The 24,131-nt window shown below is 51.4% G+C and overlaps 1 protein-coding gene across 2 annotated transcripts in view; it reads left to right on the top strand.

The window, feature by feature from the left end:
- The first annotated feature begins 274 nt into the window (after nt 1-274).
- LINGO1 (leucine rich repeat and Ig domain containing 1) overlaps nt 275-24,131 on the top strand; it is an 87,266-nt gene continuing 63,409 nt past the window's right edge. The window contains 3 exon segments of one of the 2 annotated variants that reach the window (NM_001131578.1): nt 275-426; nt 5,484-5,665; nt 19,286-19,371. The gene's annotated coding sequence lies outside the window, so the exon portion shown is untranslated. 2 annotated transcript variants of the gene reach the window in all.

Here is a 24,131-nt window from a genome sequence, read left to right as displayed (position 1 = left end):
CACCCAGGTCTGGCATCATTCCAGGCTCTTATGGAGGGCGGAAAGGAGAGTCCAGGGAGGAGGGAAGGGAGGCGGGCACCCGCCACAAACATCAAAGCAGCTGCTGGCTGTGACTCTCCAGGGTGGGGGTGTGGGACGGGGTTGGCTTTCTGAGTCGGTCCTGCTCCCCCCTCCCCACCGTGGGAGAGCCCTCACGATGCGAGGTTCCCACCACCCCCTCCCTGGAGAGGCCGGCAGTTTGCCTCTTCAGAGGATAATTCCCCATTATACAGAGATATTTAGCCTAATAGAAGGCGACAGATCATTCAGGGCAGTAATGTACTCCGGCTTCAAGCGTGTAGTTTCCTCAGCCTGAACTCCCAGATTAAAGGCTCCTTGCCCAGCCCGCCCTGTGCCGGTGCCTGTGACCTTGACTGCAATGATGGGGTAGGTTTCTCCCTTCCTCCTTCCCTCCTCCTCCCTTGCCAGTTTCCGCCTCCCTCCCTTTCTCTCTCTTGAAAAAAAAAAAAAAAGATATTTTTCTTCTAAAATGTTCAGTGGAAAGGCTGTTGCTTAAACCTTGCATGCTCTGGGGACAGGCTGATGGTGCCGGGCTGCCAGCCGGCCTCAGGAACACCTGGCCGCCCCAGAGCTCAGCCACAGATTGGCCGGCATGTTGGGCTGCCTGGGCGGCTGGGCACTCCAGCCAGGCTGGGGCAGGGGGAGGCTGGGAAGATGGCCTTGCCCAGGGCCAGAGCTGGACCCTCTACTCCCTCAACCCATTTCCCTGCCCCAGGGCTGGCCCACAGGGCCTGACCTGGGGCCTTCAATGAGTGGGGGATGCCTTTAATGATTGGGGAGCACTCTCAGTGATTGGGAGCTCCTTGGGCCTGGGCATCTGGGGATGAGCCCAGGGAACACTAGTGGCTAGATCTGAGGGGCAGATGGCACCAGGGTGGCCTTGCGGGCCTTGCGTTGATCGGGAGGGTGGCTTCCAGAGCTGCCTTCTTCTGGCCCCTGCAGGGTTCCCCTGTCCATTCAGCTGTCTCTGCTGCTCTCTTTGTCCTTTCTTTGTCTCGCCTTCTCCCTCCCATCCCACAACCGCCGCCTCTCTCTGCCTCCCCCTGTCCACCCCTTCTGCTCACCGGGCTGCCTCTTCGAACTGCCTAGCACTTCCACGAGGCAGCAGGGAGCAGGGGACAGCACTGGATCTTTGGAATCAGTCGGCCCTGGGTTCAAATTCTGGCTCCAGCACTTACAAGCTGTTTCTTTCCATTTAATATTTTTAATTTGGACAAGTTGTTTAATCTCTCCCAGCTTTCACTGCCTCACCTGAAAAGTGAGATGCTCCCACTTGGCCCTCAAGACTATCCTGGGGTCTGTCAGGGTAAACTGCTGGTCAAAAATTTTTAAAAAAAGATTCTCCTGAGTGTTCAGTGTATGATGTAGTGCCAGTGGGTGGCAGCTTCCCCACCTGGCAATCCCAGGCCCCCCGGGGAGACCCCACCTCCTGACACTCCTACCTGCCCAGATGCCCTCTCTGCCTGTCTGGTAGGAAAGGGGAAGGTGGTCAGAAGGTGGTCAGGTGGTCTCTGGCTGCCCCTGGCCCACAGCAGCTGTAGGTGTGGGGTAAGAACGACGCCTCGTGGGAGGGACCCTACTTTATTTCATTTCTGGGCAAAGCCTAGTATTTGGTACTGGTCTAATTTGAAGGGACCAACTTAAGGGTCTGTGGCAAAACCACCAGGGGTAAAGGGGGACAGAGTGGAGGATCAGGGCCTGTGTAACCAGGGGGGATATCTTCTAGGCTGAGACCCCCTCTCAAGTTTTGGGGCAGAGGGCAAAGAGTGCCTCTAACCTCCAGGGATGGGAGTCTTGGCAGCTGGATGGAAGCCTGGGTGGAGTGGGGAGATTCCTGCATCTTCCGGGGCAGGGGTGGTGGGTTGACTACTGGGGATGAGGGAGGAGAAGGTCCCTAGGTGTGAGGCCACAGAGAATCTGAGGCTGATGTGTTGTGGAACCCGGGGCTGATCCCACTCCCTCTCTGGGCCTGTTTCCTCATCTGTTAGACTGGGCTGATCATGCTGCCCTATCTGCCTCACAGTGTGGGCTGCAGATCCAGGTAGAGAATCGGTGGGAGCGTTCTGTGATCTGTAAAGTCCTAATAATAATAGTAACTATTATGCTGGACGTTACCTTGCCTTCCCTTGACTCTCTATAACACCCGCTTCAATCTGTGCAATCTAGCCCTGATTCATGTATTGACAGAACTGAAGAAACTCATGACAGAAATCAACCTCCCCTTTTAGTGCAAATCCCCACCCAACACACATGGTCCCCAGACCTCTGCTTGCATACCTCCAGGGACAGGAAACTCACTGCTTCTCATGCTGAACAGAGATCTGTCTCCCTGGAATCTTTTCTCCTTAGTCCTAGCTCTGCTCTCTGGACATACACATGCCAAGTCTGTTTGTCAGGGACTGGAAGTCCTGATCAGGCCCCCGAGGTTTCTTGAGGGGTGGGGTCTGGTTGTGAAAGCAGTCCCTGTCTATGGTAGAAGCTCTACGAGTCTTCCTTCATTACTCTCCTTTTCTTACCCCCACCCCCTCACATCCAGCTCATCAGCCAGCTGGTTCTGCCACAACACACTGCCCGAATCTGTCTGTTTCCTCCCTCTCTGTGCCATCACCCTGGCTGAGCCTGTCTCCTTGTCCTTGGACGATTGTGACACTGGTCCTCTGCCCCAGGCCTGATCCCCTTGAGTTCAGTCTCCACTTGGCAGCTCCAGAGAACTGTTAACAATGAAGAAAACATCATAGCACTTCCCTGGTTAAAACTCTTCTGTTACTTCTCATTGCATTTGGGATGAAATCCAAAGCCCTTACCCTGACCCTCAGGGCCCCAGCCTCCCGCTGCAGCTTCATTTCCCACAGAATAAATTCCAGTGCGACCGTGTCAGAAAGACCTTCCTTGCCCCTCTAGCTTGAGTAACCCACCAGCCCCAGCCCAAGCCTTCTCTTTCACATTACCAGGTTTTATGATCATTATTGCATGTCACTCTTTGGAATTATCTTGTTTATGTATTTGCTTATTTATTTGCTTATCGTCAGTATCCCCTGTCCGCATGAGAGTACCAAACTTGTCTGTGTTGTACCCCAGTGAATCCTAGCCCCTATAATATACCTAGTGTATAGTAAGTGCCGAATAAGTATTTGATGCATGAATGAAAAATAACACAGAAAACAAGAAGAAATAGCAGATGATGCCGTTGTGGCTGTAGTAGCAGTTAATGATATGACAGTTTTGTGTGTGTGCGTGTGTGTGTGTGCACGCGTGCACGTGGGTGTGTAAGCTGGGAATCACCTGCCCTTTTAATCACCTGGGCCTGAAGCCCTGCGTGTGTAGGAGACACATGTGTCCCTGTGGGCCATGTTCATGCACACTCATAAGCACACACACAGGTGTTTCGTGTTCGGTAGCAGCGTGACCTCTGGTGAAGTCTTTCACCTTTTGGGCCTCCGTTGCTCCACCTGTGGAATGGGGCTGGCTGGGGCTAGAGGTAGAGGCCTGGATACCATGGCGTCCTGAGGTTCAGCACTTGCCGGTGGCTGGAGCACTGCAGGCAGCAGGGGCCCCGGAGGCGGGAGGGAGCCAGGAGGTGTTTATTGAAGTTTACCTCTGCCCAGGGCTGCTCCCTGCTGCCCTTGGAGGTGAGGATCTCACCCAGGCAGGAGGGAGTGGTCTCAGGTCAGGAAATTGGCAGAAAAGCCTAGGGACGTGAGTTTTGCTCCTGGGAGGTGTATTACATTCACAGTCGAGGTCTCTCAGATGCGTCCGTGACTTCAATCTGATAAGTTTTAATTTTTGTTTGTGTGCTTGTTTTTTAAAAAACCTTTTGCTTGCTACATTTATTTTACTTCTTGAACTTTTTGCATTCAATTGCCATACAAAAGATTTGCCATGAAATTAAAACGGAGAAAAACTCTCCATCCGTGTTTCCACTTCTCTGTGGCAACAGCCACACCCTCCCTGCCCCCTTGTCCTCTTCCTGTGATGACAGTACTAGACCTTGCAGAATATTTGGGCAGTAGAAGTGGCCCCAGGTTACTTAACCTCTCTGTGCCTCAGTTTCCTCTTCCAAACAATAGAGGTAATCATTGTTCCCTCACCCAGTTGTTGTGCAGATTCCATGAGTTAACTTTTAATTTGTCAAGTGCTGAGGAAGGTTCCTGGCACTTAATAAGTACGATGCACATATGTGTTTACATAAGATGAGTAAGTAAGAAGGAAAGGGCAGCCATAATGCTGCCATCATGGCACAAAGGGAAGCTGTAGAAGTCTGTCTTTGGCATCAGAAATCAAGGGTTCAAGCCCCACTCTGCCCACACTCTCCATGGAGCCAGGAGCATGCATGTGGTTGCTTTCTCTGAGCACCCGCTCCTCTTGTAAAATGGGTCTGTAATCTGGACCCTGTGATGCCGCAGCGTGGGTGGGGGTGACAGATGGGAGTGGGCCTCGTACACCCTGCAACCCAACCCCCACCTGCACTCATTTTCTCAGTTTTCTACCTCGTTATTGTCACGAAAACATTATTCAGCGTCACTACCGGTCTCTGCGTTGATCATTTTTAATGGCTGTGTAATACTCTCTTGGCAGGGGTGCCGTGAATCGCTCCGTCATCTCTGTTGTGGAGTGTTTAGGCAGCCTGCAATGTCTTGCTGTTATAAATAACGGCTCTGTGCCCAAGAGGCTTCCCCTCTGAGTGACAGTTTTCCAGGACAATCTCAGGACATGCATTGGGGCTGCTTTGCTAGAGGGGCTGAGGGAGGGTCCAGTGGCAGTGGCTGGAGGAGGTAGGTCCCTTCAAGGGTAGCCTGACACCCTTCCCCAGGGACATCCCTTCCCCAGGGACATCCCTTCCCTAGGGGTGGTAGCATGGGTATCAGGACAGCAAGACACTGCTGGCGATGAACATGATGGGAAAACACGAGGCCATGGTGGGAAGGGCAATGGGTACTATGGAGGATCAGGGCTGGCAGTTGGAGGAACTGTGTTTGCGTTTGCCACCCTCTCACTGTGTGACCTCGGGCAAATCCCTTCTCCTCTCTGGACCTCAGTTTTTCTCATGTACTGTGGCCAGGAGGCAGGTAAGGGTGGATCCAGAGCTGTGTTGTCCAGTGGGGTAGCCACTGGTTACATGTGGCTATTTAGACTTAAATGTAAATTAATTAAAATAAAACAAAATTAAAAGTCAGTTTTTTTATCACACTATCCACATTGCAATATCCGCATATGACTGGTGGCTGCCATATTGGACAGTGCAGAGGCAGAACATTGTCATCGTGGTAGAAAGTTCTGTCGAACAGTGCTGGTCTAGAGATGCTTCCAGGGATCTTCCTTTGGTCTCACCTTCACCAAGGTATGGCCACCATCTGCCCTACTTCCTGCACCCCTCAGGCCCCTTGTGAACCCTACCACTCACTCTTGTTTCTCTTCCTTTCTAGGGATCTTATGACCATGATCTGGCTACCTTGAGTCTGTGGGGCTACACAGCCTTCAGCCTGCATCTCCAGGACTCTGACTCTATCCAGCTCCTGGACCAGCTCCCAAGTCTACTCCTGACCCCAGCCTGGACCAAGGGGACTCCTCAAGCTTTGGGACCCAGCAGGACACAGCAGCAGTCAGGGTAAGTGGCATCCCCCCTCTACCCATTCCCTGGTTTCTGGAGATACCCAAGCCTTCTTGATCCCCAGAACAAAAGGGATACCTTTCTGTATGCTATATCTGTCAGGATCCCTTTGATTGTAAGTAGCAAAGTACAAAAACTAAAACAAACCCTATTTCATTAAAATGAAGTTATCAGCTCTTGTAACCAAAGTGTTTAGTGGTAAGATGGGCTTCAGGCAGGGCTTGATCCAGTGAGTCAAGCGGTGCAACCAGAACCTGGTTTTTGTCTGTATTCCTTCATTCCTGTCCTTGGTGATGGCTCCATGCTTAGTGGCATTTGCCATGACATGGTCAAAAGATGCCTGGCGGTAGTTTCTGGGGTAACATGCTTCTAGGTTTAGAACTAGGGTTGGGGGTGGAGACAAAATCTTCCCTGATAGAACAAATAAAAGTCCTCGAGTTGATCTCGATTCAGCTCATCCTGAGCCTTTAACTGGGTCCACAGGACTTAGAAACACTGATGGGCGGGGGGTCAGGATCTGTCCTTCCCCAACCATGTGACCAGGAATGAGGGGTGAGTGTTTCCCAAAGGAATCTTGGGATCCTGCTGACAGGAGAAAGGAGACCCCTCCCCAACTAGGGAAGGCAAATAACAAATAATCATTCTAGATGGTGTCATAGATGGATGTGGACGTGCTGTGTGTCCTTGGACAAATCTCTATGCCTCTCTGAGCTTCAGTTTTCTCACCTGATAATAAATCTCACCTGGCAGGGTTGCTGAGAGAACTACCTGAGATGACGTACAGAAAGAACTGACATCTAGCAGTTTCTCAGTAAATCCTTGTTCCCTTCCCCTTCTTGCTTCCCCCTCCAGGAAGTTTGGGACATCGCTGGTTTGGTTTTTTTGTTTGTTTCTTTTTTTTGAACTTAGAAGGGTGTATTGTTGATCAGAATCCTTAGAGGCAGAGCCTGAGATGAAGATTTGTGTACATGAGCTGTATTGAGGGCAGGGCCTCAGGGAAAGGGAGGAAGAGAAGAAATTGAGGTAGGAATGATAGCGCAGGCAAAGATGGGCCTTGGGCTGGTCCAGGGAACCCTGGAACATAATTCACATACAGAATTACCCTTCCCACCCCCCACAAGGAGGTCAGGCTTTTGGGCCCCTGTATCAATCAGTCATTGGCTGTGAGCCACCCATGGGAGGGCCTGGATTGCCCAGGTGAGGTGGCCCCCATTTGTGGAGGGCAGTTCTCTAGAAAAGGGGGAGCATTGAGCTGCAGCAGCCCACCCTCTGGGCAGCTGGGGGACAGGGTAGCGCACCGGCCATAGAGGGCGTCTGGGCAGCCCACCCTTTAGCGCAGGGAGGCGGAACCTGTGTCCCAGCCTGGACAGTTCTGGACATCCTAAGTGTGTTGTCTTCTCTGGTTTTTGCCCCTCCTGCCCCAGAGTGCTGGTGCCTTCTACCATAGGGGGCTGGCAGCCAGCCTGGGGGCTGGTGATGGGATGGGACCTTGGCCCCTCCTTTGGAGAAACCTCTTCCACACCCAGGCTCTGCACTTGCCCTCCACCTCTGCTGCTTCTCTTCTAGTAATTCCTCTTCTCTCCTCTCAACCTTCGCCTGCAGTTCCCCCTGCCTATTATGCCCTTCCTCACTCTCTGTCCTTTCCTGCTTTTCAAGGCCCATTTCAGGTCCCTTCTTCTCCAGGAAGCCTCTGCTGACTGCTCCGGCCCATGGTTTTCTGCATTAGTCCATCTTCCAGCTCCACCCTTTTCACAGATGAAAGACCAAGGCCCAGTGTGCATTGCCTCATTCATACTCTGCTGGTCACTGCGTCCCAGCACCAAAGTGCATTGCTGTCTTTGTCTTGACTGCCAGGAAGCTCATAGTCGGTTTGTGGCCTATTTCTGATAAGTGCCCAGGATGCTGTGGCATGCAGTTGCTTAATAACCTTGTCTGTGGCTTCTTCTTTCTCATTTTTCCTTTGTCCTGATTTCTTCCTTTGTTTTTCAGCATGTGCTGCTTCTGTTGTTCTCAGCAGCCTCCAATTCTTTTGGAGGGAGGTGGGGTATAAATAACCAACAGTGGCAGGAAATGAAGCATTCAGTGCTGACTGCAGCCAAATGCTAGGCCCTTGCTTTCCTAGGGGCATCTCGGGTGGGAGGGTCTCCCCCAGGCCCAGGGTTGAGCCTGTCCCCAAGGAACACTGAAGCCTGCCACGGTGGCCCCAGTACAGTGCCCACTCTGCCCTCCGAGGGTCAGGACTAGCATTGTTCTGCTGCCTGCCCTCTTCCCTCCCTCTCCCCATCTTATCAGAAGCTAATGAAAGAGGCTGGGAAACCCAATCCTCTGGTAATTAAATTTACTTAACGGGTATTCAAGTGGAGTAATGAGAAGTTTAATGCAGTGATTAGATTTTTCTTTAATTAATTAAAATGAGAGCCATGTGTCTTGCCAGCAGACCAACTTGACCCTCTGCTTGAGAGTAGCAGAGACAGTGGGGGGCTTGGCTGGGCTGTTGGGAGGCTCGGGGGCAGGTGCCGCCTCCTGCCCTGGCCCTGCTGTCTTCAGAGGCAAGCCCAGCTCTGTTGTTCATCCAGGCCAGTCTCTGAATTGGTCCTTGTTTCTGAGGTTTGTAAGTGAGTAGGCTTGGGTCAAACCTGGGTCACCCAGGGCCAGGGATCCAACAGCCCATGCCCTTGGAGAGCTGAAAACTGAACCAGGATGGAGGTTTCAGACAGGAGCGTCAGCAAGGGTGGCTTAAAAGCAAGGAGCCGCTGGGTTGAGCCTGTCCGCAAGGATAAACCGAAGCCCGACGGTGGCAGCCCCAGGACAGTGCCCACTCTGCCTTCCAAAGGTCGGGACCAGCATTGTTCTGCTTCCCTCTTTTGGGAAAAAAGGATTTCAGGTCCTGTGATGGGAGGAGGTATTTTGGGTCGTGCATCTCAATGCTGCCAAGTGCCAGCCAACACCTTCACTTTCATGTTCAACCAGACCTGGGTTTACCTCCACTGGCACTGGATCACCTGGGCAAATAGAATGGGGCAGTGGGTGGCAGTGGGTGGATAACCCACAAAGCACTTTTTCACTTTGGCTTGGGAGTGCATCCACGCTAGAAGGCTGACTGTCCTCGCTGTGTGTTTGAAGGCTAGGTGGAGAGGCAAGAAGAGCTTCCCTGCTTGAGCCACTTCTGCTAGGGCAGAGGGAATCTGGGAATCCCAGCGTAGCTGCCTGGAGTGGAGCATAGGACCAGCCTAACCAGGATAGAAGACAGGCATAATAGGAGCTCAGGAGACAGGCCCTGGCCCCTGGGGGGCAGGTTATGTTAATTGTCAAAGCCTTGGGTAAGGTGGTAGAGAGTCCTGGGCTTTTCACAGGGGGGGACAGAAAATGTCCCTCGTTAAGACCTGACCCCAGCCCCACACTAAACCCTGGTCCTGGACAGATTGAACCTTGATCCTGGTTCTACAATGAGCCCTGACCTCAGTTGCACACTGAGCCTTGATCCCAGCCTCACACTGAGCCCTGATCCTGAATCAACTGAACCTTCATTCTGGTCCTACACTTAGCCCTGATCCCAGCCATACACAGAGCCTTGATTCGAGCCTCACACTGAGCCCTGATCCTGAACATACTGAACCTTGATCCTGGTCCTACACTGAGCCCTGACCCCAGCCACACACTGAGCCTTGATCCTAGCCTCACACTGAGCCCTGATCCTGAACAGACTTAACCTTGATCCTGGTCCTACACCGAGCCCTGACCCTGGCCCCACACTAAGCTCAGCGTTGTCGTGGATATGCCAATAGAAAAGCAGGTGCCAGGATAGAAGGGGTAAATGGCCCTGTTTGTCCATTCCCACTGCCAAGTCTGCTGTCTCTGGGCAAGGTTCCTGTGCCAGGCCCTGCACTAGGCTCTGGAATTGCCTAGATGAATCAGCCATGATCCCTGCCCACAGGGCTAGTGGGGGCACAAGCAAACAGGTGATGAGAGCACCAAGTGATCAGAGCTGAGGTAGGGGAGGCCCAGGGGACTGGCAGGGACATGGCTCTGCATTCAGAGTGTTCCTCTGGCAACAGGTGGGAGATGGAGGTGCTAGAGGCAGGGGCCAGTGAGGAGGCTGCGATGGGGTCCCCGAAGAGGCAAGGATGGTGCCCATGGGCAGTTTAGGGAGTCTAGGATAAGTGCCCTCCCAGCATAACTGACTGTGATTCCCCCAGACCACCTCAGCTCATGGTGAACCAAGGGACTTACCTGTGAGAGGGTTGATGGTGGGGGCACTGGGCTGATGATGACACCTTGCAAGGGAGGCACGTGTATCCATTCCATGGAAGAAGAAACAGAAGCACAGGCACTGCCTGATGCCCCTTGGCTTGAAGTAGCCAGGCTGGGCATGTTCCTGGGTCTTGCCTGCCCCCAGGCCTGCACGCTGGTATTACTGGGGGTGAACTTGCAGTAGGAGCTGGGGGCTTCTTTATGACTCTTCCGCTCTCGCCTGGGTGAACGTAGCCTGGGCATCGGCGGGAGCAGGGGAGCCAGTCAGGGGAGTCTGGGCCAGTCAGCCTGGCATCCAGGACTGGGGCAGGGCTTCCAGCACAATTGAGGTTCTCGGAGCAGGGGGAGTGAGGAGGGCCTCAGTTGGGTGGGGGACGGGATATCAGGCTGAGGCCTCTGACCACAGACTCAGGGCTTGGGACTAGCCCAGGAAGGAGGATCTTCTGCCTCCTTCACCTTCCCCTCCCCACTCTGGGTCCCACCCCTCGGATTTCCAGGCACTCACACCCATTGCCCTCCTGCCATGCTCCAGCTGCTTCCCAATAGCCGTGCTGGAGAAGCCCCCCAGATAGCCACCTACCACCCACCTGGGGCAGCCCAGGCCCCAGGAGGGTAGGGACCTGCTCAGGATTATGAGACTCTGCCTCCTGCATTGCTTTAAGGAGAAGAGTCTGAAATCCCATTATCTTGAATTTACACTTTTACTTAGTTATTTTTTAGAGATGGGGTCTCACTGTGTCACCCAGGCTGGAGAGCAGTGTTGTGATCATGGCTCACGGAAGCCTCAACCTCCTGGGCTCAAGTTATTCTCCCACTTCAGCCTCCCAAGTAACTGGGACTACAGGTGCACCACCATTCTTGGCTTTTTTTTTTTTTTTAAGACAGGGTGTCATTATGTTGCCCAGGCTGGTCTGAAACTCTTGGCCTCAAGTGATCCTCCCGCCTCAGCCTCCCAAACTGTTGGGATTACAGGTGTGAGCCACTGCACCCTGCCTAAAGTTGTACTTTAAACAAGGATTCTACATGTTTGAATACCTACTCTGGGATGGGAGGACTTCAGGGGCGTGCGTGTACACAAGTTCACTGGTACACAGGCAGACATCCCCAGGGAGCACCATACCCCAGACATGTCCACTGCCTCCCTGGGTTCCAGGTGCCATAAACCACTGTCTCAGTTAGTCCCCTCAGCAGTCTGTGAGGTTGGTTATTCGTCCACAGGTGAGGGAGCCAAGATCCTGGAAGTAGGCCATAGCCACACTGCTAACTGCAAAGGCAGAGCTGGCCTGACAAGCTCAGATCCTCAGATCCTCGGTGAAGCTGCCTCCTCCACAGATCACCCCTTCCTTGCTGGGCTGGAGGCACAGCTCCTCCTCCGTCTTTCTCCAAAGGCCTCTAGCATACCCACCCACCCACCCCATCCCCTGCAGCTTCCCACCTTGCTCCAGCCACAACCAATGACTCTTATCCTCACTCCCCACACCCACCCCCTCCAGGCCCTTGCTCAAGCTGCCTCTGGCCCCTTTAGCTTCCCTCCCCCAACTCTATCTGTCCACACCCCCCATCCTTCTAGGCTGGGCCCAGATGCCACGGCCTTCATGGAGACCCTGTGCGCACTCACCCAGTCAGAACCCAGAGCCCTCCCCGGGCACCGCCCTGAGCTTGTTGCCCAGCCCCTTGTAGGCTCCTGGCCTCCCTGCGTCTGACTTGGCAGCTGCATAGAGGGCAGGGGAGTCTTTGCCCTAGCTTCCTGGGCCAGTTGCCCCCTGGGCCTGGCACACAGTAGGTACATGGGAGGTCACTGGGGTCCTTGCCTGGGAAGGGACTGCACCTCTACAAACCCATCCCTTTCCTTGTCAGTCCTGGGTCAGCTGGCTGTTTCAGGGCTGGTCCCCACCCCCAGCCCAGCCCCCCACCGAGGAGACCAGCTCCGAGGGGCCTAATTTAGTCCTGGCTGGCTGGGGACAGGGGCTGGCTTCTGACCCCAGCAGACCCTGATGCACCCTCCACTGTGCCCAGCTTCTGCAGTGATCGGGGAGCAGTTGCGGGGGAAGGCAAATCCCAGCTTTGAGCTCACAGGCCAGTCTTGGAGCCTGGCAGGTACAGGGACCAGGAGTTTCCAGCCCTGTGTGCTAAGCACTAGTAGAAGGCTGCATAAGACCCTCTGCCTAGGTCCACTTACCCCCTCTAATTACTGGCTGTGTGAGCTTGAGCAAGTCATGTAACCTCTCTGTACCTCAGTTTCCCCATCTGTTAAATGAGGTGATAATAAACCTATCTCAGAGGGTTGCTAGGAGGATTCAATGAGTCAATACAACGCAAGGCACGTTGCACAGCCCCCAGTGAACAATGTGCACTTCCTAAATGTCGACTGTCACCACTGTTACATGTTACAGGAGCAACGGGCCCACCAAGGCAGAGTGTGGGGGAGTGTTTGGGGAGAGTTTCCAGAAGGTGGTGACACCTGAGCAGTTACTTAAAAGGCAAGGCACAGAAGGCAGGAAAGGACATTCCAGGAAGAGGGACCCATACAGGACAAAGGCCTAGAGGCAGCTTGGGGGACATGTAAGGGAGTTGGGAGCATCTGGATTTAAGGTAAGGCTGGAAAAGGGGAGACCAGAGCTGGGGTTGCCCAGAGGCTGTGTCCTCAGGGTCCTAGGGTGCCACACCAGGGAATTTGAACTTTGTCCTGCAGCCTGTGAGGGGTTATGGGAGGAGGAATTTTTTTTTTTTTTAACCATAAAAGCAATATTTGCTCAAGCAAAATTAAAAAACTGAAACAATATACAAGTGTGTCCTATAAAGTAGGAAAGTCCCTCTTTGCCTTTAAAGCCCACTCTGCCCATGTCCCACTGCTGTTGGCCTGGTATGTTTCCTTTCAGAACATTTTCTGTGCTGTTGCAAACATATTTATTGTGTCTTGCTAAAAAAGGAAACAGAATCATATTATGCTCATTACCCCACCAGTTCCATTTTTCGCTTCCCAGTATATTGTGGGCATCAGTCAATGTCACGGCACCCAGATCTGCCGTGTTCTTTTTAATCGTTGCCTAATATTCCATTGTTTGTACAAAGCATAATTTATGTAACTAGTCCTGGGTTGATGGATATTTAGATTGTTTTCCATTTTTCACTCTTGCAAATAATGCTTCGGGGAGCATCCTTATATATATCTTGCTGACACCCGTAAGCCTTTCTGCAGGATAGATTTCTAGATGCGAGTGGCCGGAGTGAAGGGTCTGCTTGCTCAGTTTTTATAGCAACCTTGCTCTTCCCAAGGTTGGGCCAGCTGATGCTGCCCCCTTGGTATCTGAGAGTGACCATTTCCGCATACCATCCTCCACATTGAACATTCTCAATCTTTCAGATATTTGCCGATCTAGAAAAATATCTCATTGTGGTCTCCACACTCACTCCGCTTCTCCCCAGCAAGGCTGAGCATCTTGTCATGCAGTTTTTGCCCGTGGGTGTTTCTTCCTCTGTGAATGGACTGTTCATGTCCTTTGCCCATTTTTCTTTTCTTTTTGCCTTTTTCTTAGTGATATAAAAGAGCTTTTAGTGCATTAGGAATTTAAAAACTTTTGTCTGTTTTGTGTGTTGAAATATTTTCCCTAGTCTGCTGTTTGTCTTTTTTAACTTTGTCTGTGGTATCTTTGGCCATAGAGAAGCTTTAGATCTTTATTTAGTCAAATCTGTCAGGCTGCTCCTCGGGGCTTCGGAGTTTTGCGTCTGGCCTGGCGAGGCTTCCTGGGCGGGTTTTAAGTGGAGCGGGGATGAGGTCATATTTGTGAGTGGGAAAGGCCGTTCTGATTGCCACTGTGTGGATGGGGATGGCTGGCGGACTGCAGGCAGGGGGATAGGAAACAGCTGAGACCTTTGTGCCCAGAAGGGGGTGGGGAGAATTGGGGAGATGAGTTTGAGAAATATTCAGGAATTGGCTGACTGTGGTGATAGGATGCAAGGTGAAAGAGGGAAAGAGAGGACTCTGGAGTGATGCTTGGGTGTTTGGCTTAGGGGGCTATGTGACTGATGCCACCACCACCCTTAGTTGGGGACAGGACTAGGGAGGGAAATGCATGCGGGTGCACATGAGTGGTCACCTTGGCAGGGACACATGTACATAGGAGCACATACATGCACACATATGTACATGCTTGGAAATTCTGGAGATTGGTGCCTCTGTACCATGGCCCCATGGGTGTCTGGTTTTTGTGAAGTGCCTATTTCCTACCAAGTACTGTAGGAGACACTACACACACACACACACACACACACTTTAATCTCTACTGCCATATGAGTATGGCGTTAGAGATAGGGAACCAGTCCCGGAAAGGGTAGGTAATTGGCTGAAGGACACAGAGTTAGTAAGTGGCAGAAAGAGGAATTTTTCTCCATCTTAGATCTGACCACCCACAGACAGAATTTCTGCCAGTGGCATCGAGGAGGAGCTTCCATTCATTTCCAACCTCACCACTGCGGTTTTATTAGGGACTCTTAGGGACGAGTGCTGGAGCCGGACTGCCTGGGTATGAAACAACCCCATTCCTCTCAAGACATTTCAACTTTCCATGCTTCAGCTTCCCCATCCTGGAAACCAGGATGGTCAGTGTACCCGCCTCGAGGGCGTGTGTGGGAAGCAGATGAGTTAGCAGAAGGAAAGCGCTTAGCCCAGGGGGCTCATTGGGTGCGATTTATGGGGACTGTGATGATTATGACAACCACAGTGGAATGGTGCTCACCCCTCACCTGGGTGTCTGCCACTTTCCCTCCTCCACTCCCCTCCCTTCCACCCTCCCTCCACCTGTCCCCTCATTCCTGTGCCAGCTCTTCCTCCATTCCCATAGGCGCTGCCTTCACCATTTGCCTCTGAACCTTTGTCCTCTGTTTTCAGCCCCCCACACCCTTGGCAGACAGTGAACTAAAGCCCAGTCAATCAGCAAAAAACATTCAAGGGAAAACGATTCATGTTGCATTCAGGGACTCCTCCCTCAAAGCGATTCTAGTCAGGCATTTTCCGAGAGCCTGTGCATTCATCCCAACATTGCCTGGGCCTCTGTGAATTAGACCATAGAGTCGAAACCTACAACCCCTTCCTCCCTGAGTGAGATGCTCAGGTGGACTTTGGAGCTGGAGGTCTGAGCTGACCCCAGCCCAGCCAACTCCACTCTAGCCAGGAGCCATCCTTGCATCCCTGTCCAGTTCCTTATCTCAGGCCTATCTGAGCAAGTGCTATGGCCATGATGGTGGTTGCAAAAGGTGTTCAAGCAGAGTGAAAACCTCAGCCTACACCCAATTAAACAGGTCTCATTTACAAAGAAAAAAAACCACAGAAATGACCAAATGTTGACCATTTTGAATTTCTTATCATCAAAATTAACTCCCAAGTAGATATATGCTCAAGGCAAAGAATGGAGCAGAGACTGCTGGTTTCCTGGTATGACTTTGTTTTCAGTTGCACTGGATCAGTCACACCTGTTGATCTTGGTGGGTGGATTCCACTGCAGCCAAGTCTTACTTATTGGGGAAAGTGAGAAGTTGCAGGGGCGTTTATCAACAGGAAGGGCTTTCCCTTGGGTCGCCTGCTAGTGCCCCTGTTATCTTAAGGGGTAGCCTCTTCTTGTTCCTCGTGTTGTCCCACAGGAGCACACAACATTTAAGGTGATAATTGCTAAGGTAAAACACCAGTAAGTTCAAAATATAAACTGGCAATTAAGCTTGCAGCTCCAAGGCCCTGTGGGAGTTTTCCTTATCCGCCTGAGTTGTGGACAGATGAGTTGGGGGTCCCAGAGCCTTTCTGGGAGCTGGTCCTGGACGCAAGTCAAGGATAAAGCTCTGGAGATGCCCCAGCCTTTGCTCTAAAGTCAAGTTCAGGCCCGCGAATGTAGGCGTAGGCCCCAACTCTCATGGAGATGCCACTACCTGCCTCAGCTCACACCTCCCTTCTGCATGTGGGGAAGGTCCTGCTGGTGGAGCCCATTGCAGGGCCTGGAAGCTCCCCCTTTTCCTCGTGGACAGGGAACTCTTGAACTTGGGAACTGAGATTATTCTACCTCCACTGAAATTTTAGTTACTTAGAGGCTCCCAAATGGGGCTTAGTTCTCTCACTCAGAAAGTCACCCAAACATGTTCTAACAATAAATGCAGCAAGGTGACCTGCCTACAAAGGGGCAGTGGGGATGTTGTAGGATAGGCAAGGTTGTGCTGCACTAACCGGTACTCTCTGAACTCTCAGTGATTTCATGCAACAAAGGCTGTCTTCCTTCCTCCGTTTCCCACATGAACTCACATTCCATGCCCGGTGTGGGATGTGGGCAGGGTAGTGGAGCTCTGGTCCACACAACAACTCAGGGACCTAGGCTGCCAGGAGCTCCATCATCTTGTAGCCCCTTCCAGAACATGTGGCCTCCAGTCACCATGGCAGAGAAGAGACAATGATGAGGTCACGCATGGGCTCTGACATGCTTTGGCTCAGCAATGACACGCATCGCTTTTGTTCACAGCCCGTTGGGCAGAACTTCTCATATGGCCCAACTGACTCTAAAGGGGCTGGGGAAATGCCAAGGAAATGTGCTGACATTCAGTGAGCAATAAAATTCCCTGGTACAAAGGCTGTTGTGGGACCATTTTCAGAGCCAGGTTTCAGAAGAGCCAGGGCTGTGACTCCTGTTTATTCTCTCCACCTGGGGCATATCGAGTGGTTGCTATGGGCTGTGTAATATCCTGATCACATCTACACGTCCGGAAGGTGAGGAAGAGGATGGATTCTAGTGGGAAGCTAATCAGGGAGCTTCCAGATACAGAGTTTATAAGGACAATGGATCCTTCCATGGGTGTTGCATTTAGGGCTTGGCCAAGGACCTAGTCAGGTGTTCTGCCTCCAGGACACCTGGGATCAAGGACTGGCTCAGCCCCTTATTAACCATGTGACCTTGGGCTAGTTGCCGCTCTCTACCTCAGTTTTCTCTTCTGTAAAATGGGAGTATTGATAGCATCTCTGTCTTTTGGGGCGGTTGTGAGGACTAAGTGAGTTACTATGAGTAAAGCGCTCAGAACGGTGCTAGGCAAATGCTAAGGGCTCTGTAAATGTTAGCTATCACCACCTCCACAACTGTCATCACCACCATCATCGTCATCATCATTATCCAGTACCAGATGCTATTCTAGGTATTGGGGGAATAAATACCAAGGTCTCTGCTTTCACACGTGATGGAAGAGATGGAAAATAAATAGGTAAATAATTTAAATAATTAAATTAAGATGTTAATCTCCAATAGTGATGGCACTAAAAAAAAATCAGATAGATGCTCATCATTATTAGTAATTAAGGAAATGCAAATTAAAACCACAATGCAGGCCGAGCGCGGTGGCTCACACCCGTAATCACAGCACTTTGGGAGGCCGACGTGGGTGGATCACCTGAGGTGAGGAGTTCAAGAGCAGCCTGGCCAACATGGTGAAACCCCATCTCTACTAAAAATACAAAAATTAGCTGGGTGTGGTGGTGCGCACCTGTAATCCCAGCTACTCAGGAATCTGAGGCAGGATAATCACTTCCCCACCAGGGAAGTGGAAGTTGCATTGAACCGAGATGGCGCCACTGTACTCCAGCCGGGGTGACAGAGCAAGACTCCATCTTAAAGAAAAACAAAAAATAAAATAAAAAATAAAAAAACCCACGATGCAGTACCACTACATATCGTTACACTGACTTTGAAAATGGCTAATACCAAGTGTTGGCAAGGGTACAGAGCCACTGGAACTCTCCTAGGTTGCTAGTGGGAATGCAAAATGGTATAGCCAACTTGGAAAACAGTTTGGCAGTTTCTTATAAAGTTAAAAATAGGCTTACCACACAACTCAGCAATCCTACTGTTAGGTGCTTAACCAAGAGAAATAAAAACTTACATTCACACAAAAACCTGTATGTGAATATTTATAGTGGCTTTATTCGTAATCTCCAAAAACTGGAAACAACACAAGTGCCCTTCAACTGCTGAATGGATAAACAATGGAGTACTACGCAGCAACAAAAAAGAAAGACATTCTGATTCAAGAGGCAACACAGATATTAATAAATCTGAAATGCATTATGCTGGGTGAACGAAACCAGACTCAGAGGGCTACGTTTAGATGACTCCATTTGTATGACACTCTGGAAAACGCAAAACGACAGGAACAGAAAACAGATCAGTGGTTGCCAGGGGTAGGGGCTGGGAGGAGTTGACTACAAAGAGACAGCTTGCAGGGATTTGGGGGTAACAGGATTGTTCTGTACCTTGATGGCCATAGTGGTTACACAGCCACACGCAGTTGTCAAAACTCATAGACTGTGCACTAGAGAGGGTCAGTTTTACTGTGGGGTAATTATACCTCAATAAACCTGATGGAAAAAGTTTGCTGGGGGACTATTGAAACAAGGAAAACCAAATAACAAGTCAGTCAGGGCAGTGAGACACGGTGAGGATGGCTTCCTCCAGGGTGACCTATGGAGGACATTGGAGACCGTGAGAAGGAGGTGGTCACAGAGCTTTCTGAGGAGGTGGCAGGTGGCCGTGTGGTCTGGAGGGGAGGTGAGGGTGGCCCACAGGTCAAGGCTGGGTTGGGCAGTGCCCTGTGGGCCAGGTTAAGGGGCTTCACCCTCCTCTGGGCATGGTGGGTGCCACTGAGGGCGTAGGCAGAGGGTGATTGAAGCACAGGTGTGGGCAGGATGGTCTGGGAGGAGGGAAGAGGGAGGAAGGGAGACAGCACCTGGGGCCATGTCTAGGATGGGTGATGGGGGTGTAGAGAAGAATGAGGAAGGGTGGATTGGGGTGTCACAGAGAGAGTGTTCCCAAGGCGGGGTCAGCTGCCAGAGACCACAGGCTGAGGCAGGAGAGCTGGGGGTGCTGATGGGGTCCTTGGGGACCTTGCTGGGGATCTTGAGGGGTGCTGGGGCTGAGGACATGTAAGTGAAGCTTCCAGGAGGCAGGGGACACATTTGTTGGTAGCAATGGGAGTCTCAGAGAGAATGGGGTGGGGTTGTCCATCTGTGTATCTGTGCACGTGAACAAAACTTGCAGAGGTGGGCTGACCTTTGGAGGACATGGAGAGACAGTGAGAAGTTTAGGGGCTTAGACGGGGCCTTGAATGCCAGGCCAGGGAGTTCATGCTCCTGAGGGTGTGATCCGTTAGGGGCTGGCCACTCCAGGGTGCTGGGGAGTGGGTAGGGATGGCACTGAGGAGCATGTGCTGTGCTGGGAGGCAGCACCTGAGCCCCGCTGGGCTGGGCAATGGGGATCCACCGTGGGGAGCTGTGCTGAGGTGGGCCTCACCTGGGGTAGCAGGAAGCCCCATCTTTGCCCCACTAACCTTCTTGCTCTTCCCGCACAGTGCATGCTGGGACCGCGACGGACAGGCTGCCGCACCCCAGGCCCCCAGAGGCCAGTCTAGTTGCCTCCCAACGCCATCTGACCCAGGTAGGGGAGAGTGAGGCAGGCTCACCCTGCCTCATGCTTCTGTGCTTTGTGGGAGGCTCTGGGTGTGAGGACCAGGTCCCCCAACTCAGGCTGGCCTTTAGCGAATGAGCCCCTGCCAGGGGCCATGGTGGGGGACACAGTGTGGGGTTTGAAGGCCCCAGCAGCAGAGGGGGCTCCTGTGGAGGAGTTCCTGACCTCTGAGAAGGAAGGCCATGCCTCAGCCATTCTTCCTCACCAGGCTGTGTCCCTGGGACGCTGAGAGGCACTGGGACACACCATCCCTGCAACCCCAGCGTTGCTGTCCCATGCTCACTGTCTGCGTTTGCTCAGGCTTTGTTTTGCGCCACACACCTGCCGAGTGCCTTGGCTGCAGGAGGTTTTGCATCCCAGGTTCAGCTCCCTTTGCTGTCACCTGCCTTTTCACTGCCGCTGCCCAGTGCAGTGCCTGATGGCGCTAACTCTGGAAGTTCCCAGCTCTCTGTGGGACATCTGTCAGTACCCAGAACGAGCCTGTCTCAACTTTCAGTCCCCCTCTGTGGTGGGCCTGAGATAGGCCATTTCTCCGCCACTCCTGGACATCCCAGGTGAAGGCTTTTGGCCTGGTGCCAAATCCCCCAAGGGATGAGATGAGGTAGCAGCTAGGGTTGCCAGAAAAAAAATACTGCTGTCCAGTTAAATTTGAACTTCAGATAGACAACAAATAATTTTTCAGTGTAAATATATCTCAAATATTACATGGCACATACAATTTTTGTTACCAAATCTGGCAACCCAAGTTGGGGGGCTGAACCCCCAGTCTCCCTCCTCCTCTGGCCAGACCTCCTTGCTGGGCTCACCCTGGCCTCCTCAGATGAGCTGCCTCCAGTGGCTGTTGCGGTTGTCCTGGAGCCAGGGGCAGCCAGCCTGCCCAGGCCACAATCAAGGGCATTTCCTGATCCCCCAGCTGCCGCAGGCTGTCCCTAGGACAGAGACCTGGCAGTTCTTGCTGGGGTCTGGGGCAGCAGTCCTGGTCTTTGGGAGTGCTGTAAGGTTCCTCGTCTTCCCCCTTCTGGCTCTCTGACAGCGGAGTCCAGGCTGAGGAGGTCATGGGACATGGCGGGTTGGGCCTTTGTGCCTGTGAACAGAGCTGAGAGACAGGCATGGAGCTGTGAAAGGAACCAGGAATAGAAAATTGTTTCGTGAGCTTGGAACCCAGAGCACTTTGGGGAGCCAGAGTGGGAGAGGGGGTAACAGGGATGAGGCAGTGACGGGTTATGGAGGGCTTGGAATGGCTTACTTCTGCACCCTTTAATATATTAGGGAGTCACAGAAGGTGTTTTCTCCCTAAGCAGAATCATTTTTCTGATGATTAAGGTAATATGTTCTCTATATGTTATCTATTATCTATGTATCTATCTATCTATCTATCTATCTATCTATCTATCTATCTATTCATCTCTAGATCCATCTGTCTCTCGGTATTTAAAGCATGCAGTTCAAGCCCCTTCTGTAGTCTTTTCCTCCCAAGAGCTAACACGGGTAACTTGTTTGATATGTCCCCTTCCAGACTTTTTTCTATGTACTTAGCAACATATTTTAAAAGGAAAAACATGGGCTCATATTAGTTATATTGCTCCAGCACTTGATTTTTTTACCTAACAATGTCATGTGGATCATCCCAGGTCCTTCCATAGAGTTCTTCCCCACCCTTCTACATCCCTTGTATGATGGTCTACAAATTATTCATCAATTATTAATCCTGTTGGCAGCCTTTTAGGTTGTTTCTGGCATTTGGCTATTTATAAACCTCACTCAGGGAACCTCTGGGTTTGCACATCTGTGTGTGCTTGTGCTGTAGTTCTTTTGGGAATGTTTCTGGAAGTGGACTTCCTGAGTCAGAGGGCACCCACATTTCCACACTTGATTTGTTCTGGACAGCCAGATCAACCTGCAGAAGGTTGAGCCGATTTATGCTCCTACAAACTGTATGCAAAATGCCCCATTCCCTCACCCTTGCCAATCATAGGAATTATTAATCACTTAATCCCTGCCAATTTGACAGATAAAAATGATTTTACTTTATGTTTCTTAGACTGCTAATGAGGTTGAGCATATTTGCATATGCTTGTTGACCATTTCTGTTTCTTCACTTGTAAATTGCTTGTTGATGTCAAGTCCTCTGCTGCTGTGTCCACTCATTCAGGAAGTATTTACTGAGCACCTACTATGTGTCAGACACTGTTTTGGTTAGGGACCAAACAGTGAACAAAACTCACGAAATATACCTGCTCCAAGGAATGTAACTGTGATGGAGGAGAGACAGTCAAGGAAAAATACATCATGCGTATGGGAGTGTTAAGTTCTAAGGAGAAAAAAATCAAGCAGAGGAGGGGGATGGGAAGTGTTGGGCAACTTGGACATGGTTGTCAGGAAGGTCTCTTCGAGAGGTGCCATTTAAGTAAAAGACCTGCAAGAAGTGAGAGACTGAGTTGGGTGGATGTTGCGGGGGAAGCGCCTTCCAAACAGAGGGAAGAGCAGGTCTGAGGACCCTGAGTCAGGAGCAGACCTGGCTTGTGGGGACATGGCAAGAAGGCTGGTTGGTGTGGCTGGAACAGGGTGAGTGAGGGAGAGAGTGGGCCATGCAGCCAAACAGGGACCACGTGCTCATCACTCAGGGCCTGCAGGCCGCCTGGAGGACTTGACTGTTACCCAGAATGAAGTGGGGAAAGCCATGGAAGGTTCTGCATAGTGACATGGCATGATTGGAATTACATTTTAACCAGATCCCTCTGGCAGCTGTGAAGCAGGGAGATCCGACAGGAGGCTGTTTGTGGCAGTGATCCAGGGAGGAGGCAATGGAGGCCTGAACCAGGGAGTCTTGGTGGAGGTGGGCAAAAGTGGATGGATTCCACATGCATGCTCAAGGTAGAGCCAATAGGATTTGCTGACAGATTGGATGAGGTGGTGTGTGTGAGAGAGAGAGAAGGGAGCCAACCATGACTCCAGGGGTTTTGGCCCAAGCATCTAGGAGGGTGGGGTTGCCATAGATGGAGATGGGGAGATCGGAGAGGAGCGGGTTGGTGTAGGGGAGAGGAGTGGTTCAGTGGTGGACAGGAGTGCTGAACAACCGTGAGTCATTTGGAAAAAATGGTTACATAATGTGTGGGACCTAGAGCACAGTGAAAACGGGTGACTTTTTGCTAAAAAAAAATTAAGAATTTCAAAGTGGGAGGTGACAATAGAGCATTAAAGGAAGCCTGGGGCCCTTCTGAGTACAGAGCCCAGGTCACACACCTGTGAGCCAGCCCTGGCAGTGGACACGTAAATTGTGAGATGCCTGTAGACAGCCTGGCAGAACCATGGAGTTGACAGGTGGATGTATGTGACTGGAGTCCAGGGGACAGGTCTGGGCTGGAGATACAAATTTGGGGCCATCAGCATAAAGATAGTATTTAAAGCCATGAGGTTGGATGAGAGCATCGAAGGAGAGTAGATAGAAAAGACCAATGTCCCAACCCCCAGACCTCCATCAGTTAGAGGGTGGGGAGCTGAGGGGGAACCGAAAAGGTGACCGAGAAGGGGCACCCAGTGAGATGGAAAAGAACCACGCATGTATGTCCTGGACGCCAAGGGCAAGACACATTTCAAGCATGTGTCAAATGGGGCCGAGGATGCAGAGTGAGAACTGGTCACTGCCTCGGCAATGGGGAGGTCACAGGTGACCGTGGTTTCAGCGATTGGGGGTGGTGAAATGCATCTTATTGATTTGCAAGAGCAAGTGGATTTAGAAGAGGTTAAAGAAATTAACTCTTTATTTGGCATATGTGCAAATCATTATTCACAAGTTTTTTTTTTTCATTTAAGTTTATGGGATTTATTTAACCCCTTAAAAGTTTTAGATTGTCCTGTGTTCAAGTCTATCACTCCTTTCCTTTAGAGTTCCTGGCCTTACCCACTGCAGAATTTTAAAAATATTGGCCTATACTGTTTTCTGGTTGTTTATGATATTCACAAATATTTAAATCTCTAGTTCATCTGAAATGTATTTCTGTGTGTGGTTTGAGGTAGGGATCTAAGTGGTTTTTTTCCCAAATGACTTGCAGTTGTTTCGGCACGGTTTGTTGGGTAAGCATCCTTTCCCTGCTGCTCTGAAGCTCCATTCCTGTCATCTGCTGAAATGTCCCCAAAGTCTCATGTCTGTCCAGACCTCGCTGTTTGATTCCACTGATCTTTGCCTGGGGAGAGATTTAGGAAGTTGAGAAAATAGATGGTGATTGATCGGAGTTGGTGTGAGGAGACGGAAGGAGTGGAAGCTGACACAGTTACCTTCAGTGTGGGAAGAGGCAAAGGGAAGTCGGGGACAACAGGAGCTCTAAGGGCTCCTGTGTGCTAGGCGCACGGGGCCTTACCTGTCAGCCTGCACTGCAATTCTTCAGGGTCGGCGTTCTGTCTCACCATTTGCAGATGAGAAAACTGAGGTTCCGAGAGGTTGCATCTCATGTCCAGGGGCATCGCCTCACAGGTGTGGGGCTGACACTGAAAGGCAGAGCTCTGGGTTCCCATGCCTGCCTTCTGTCCTCAGTGAAGTGAGAGGTGAGGAGGGGGTTCTGGAAGCTGGAAGGTCTCCAGGCACAGAGCGCCCCTTGACACCCAACTCTGCATCCCTGCCTGCCATTTGGCTGGGTCTTGAAGGTTTTCCCATTCCAAAAGCAACCTGTTAAGACCAAAATACTCCTGGCAGGGAATCACACATAAAGTTTACAGCTAACATCTTAATTATC

This window comes from Pongo abelii, chromosome 16 (assembly GCF_028885655.2).
Source record: "Pongo abelii isolate AG06213 chromosome 16, NHGRI_mPonAbe1-v2.0_pri, whole genome shotgun sequence".
In the NCBI taxonomy this organism is placed as follows: Eukaryota; Metazoa; Chordata; class Mammalia; order Primates; family Hominidae; genus Pongo; species Pongo abelii.
This window is presented reverse-complemented; position numbering and strand designations above follow the sequence as displayed.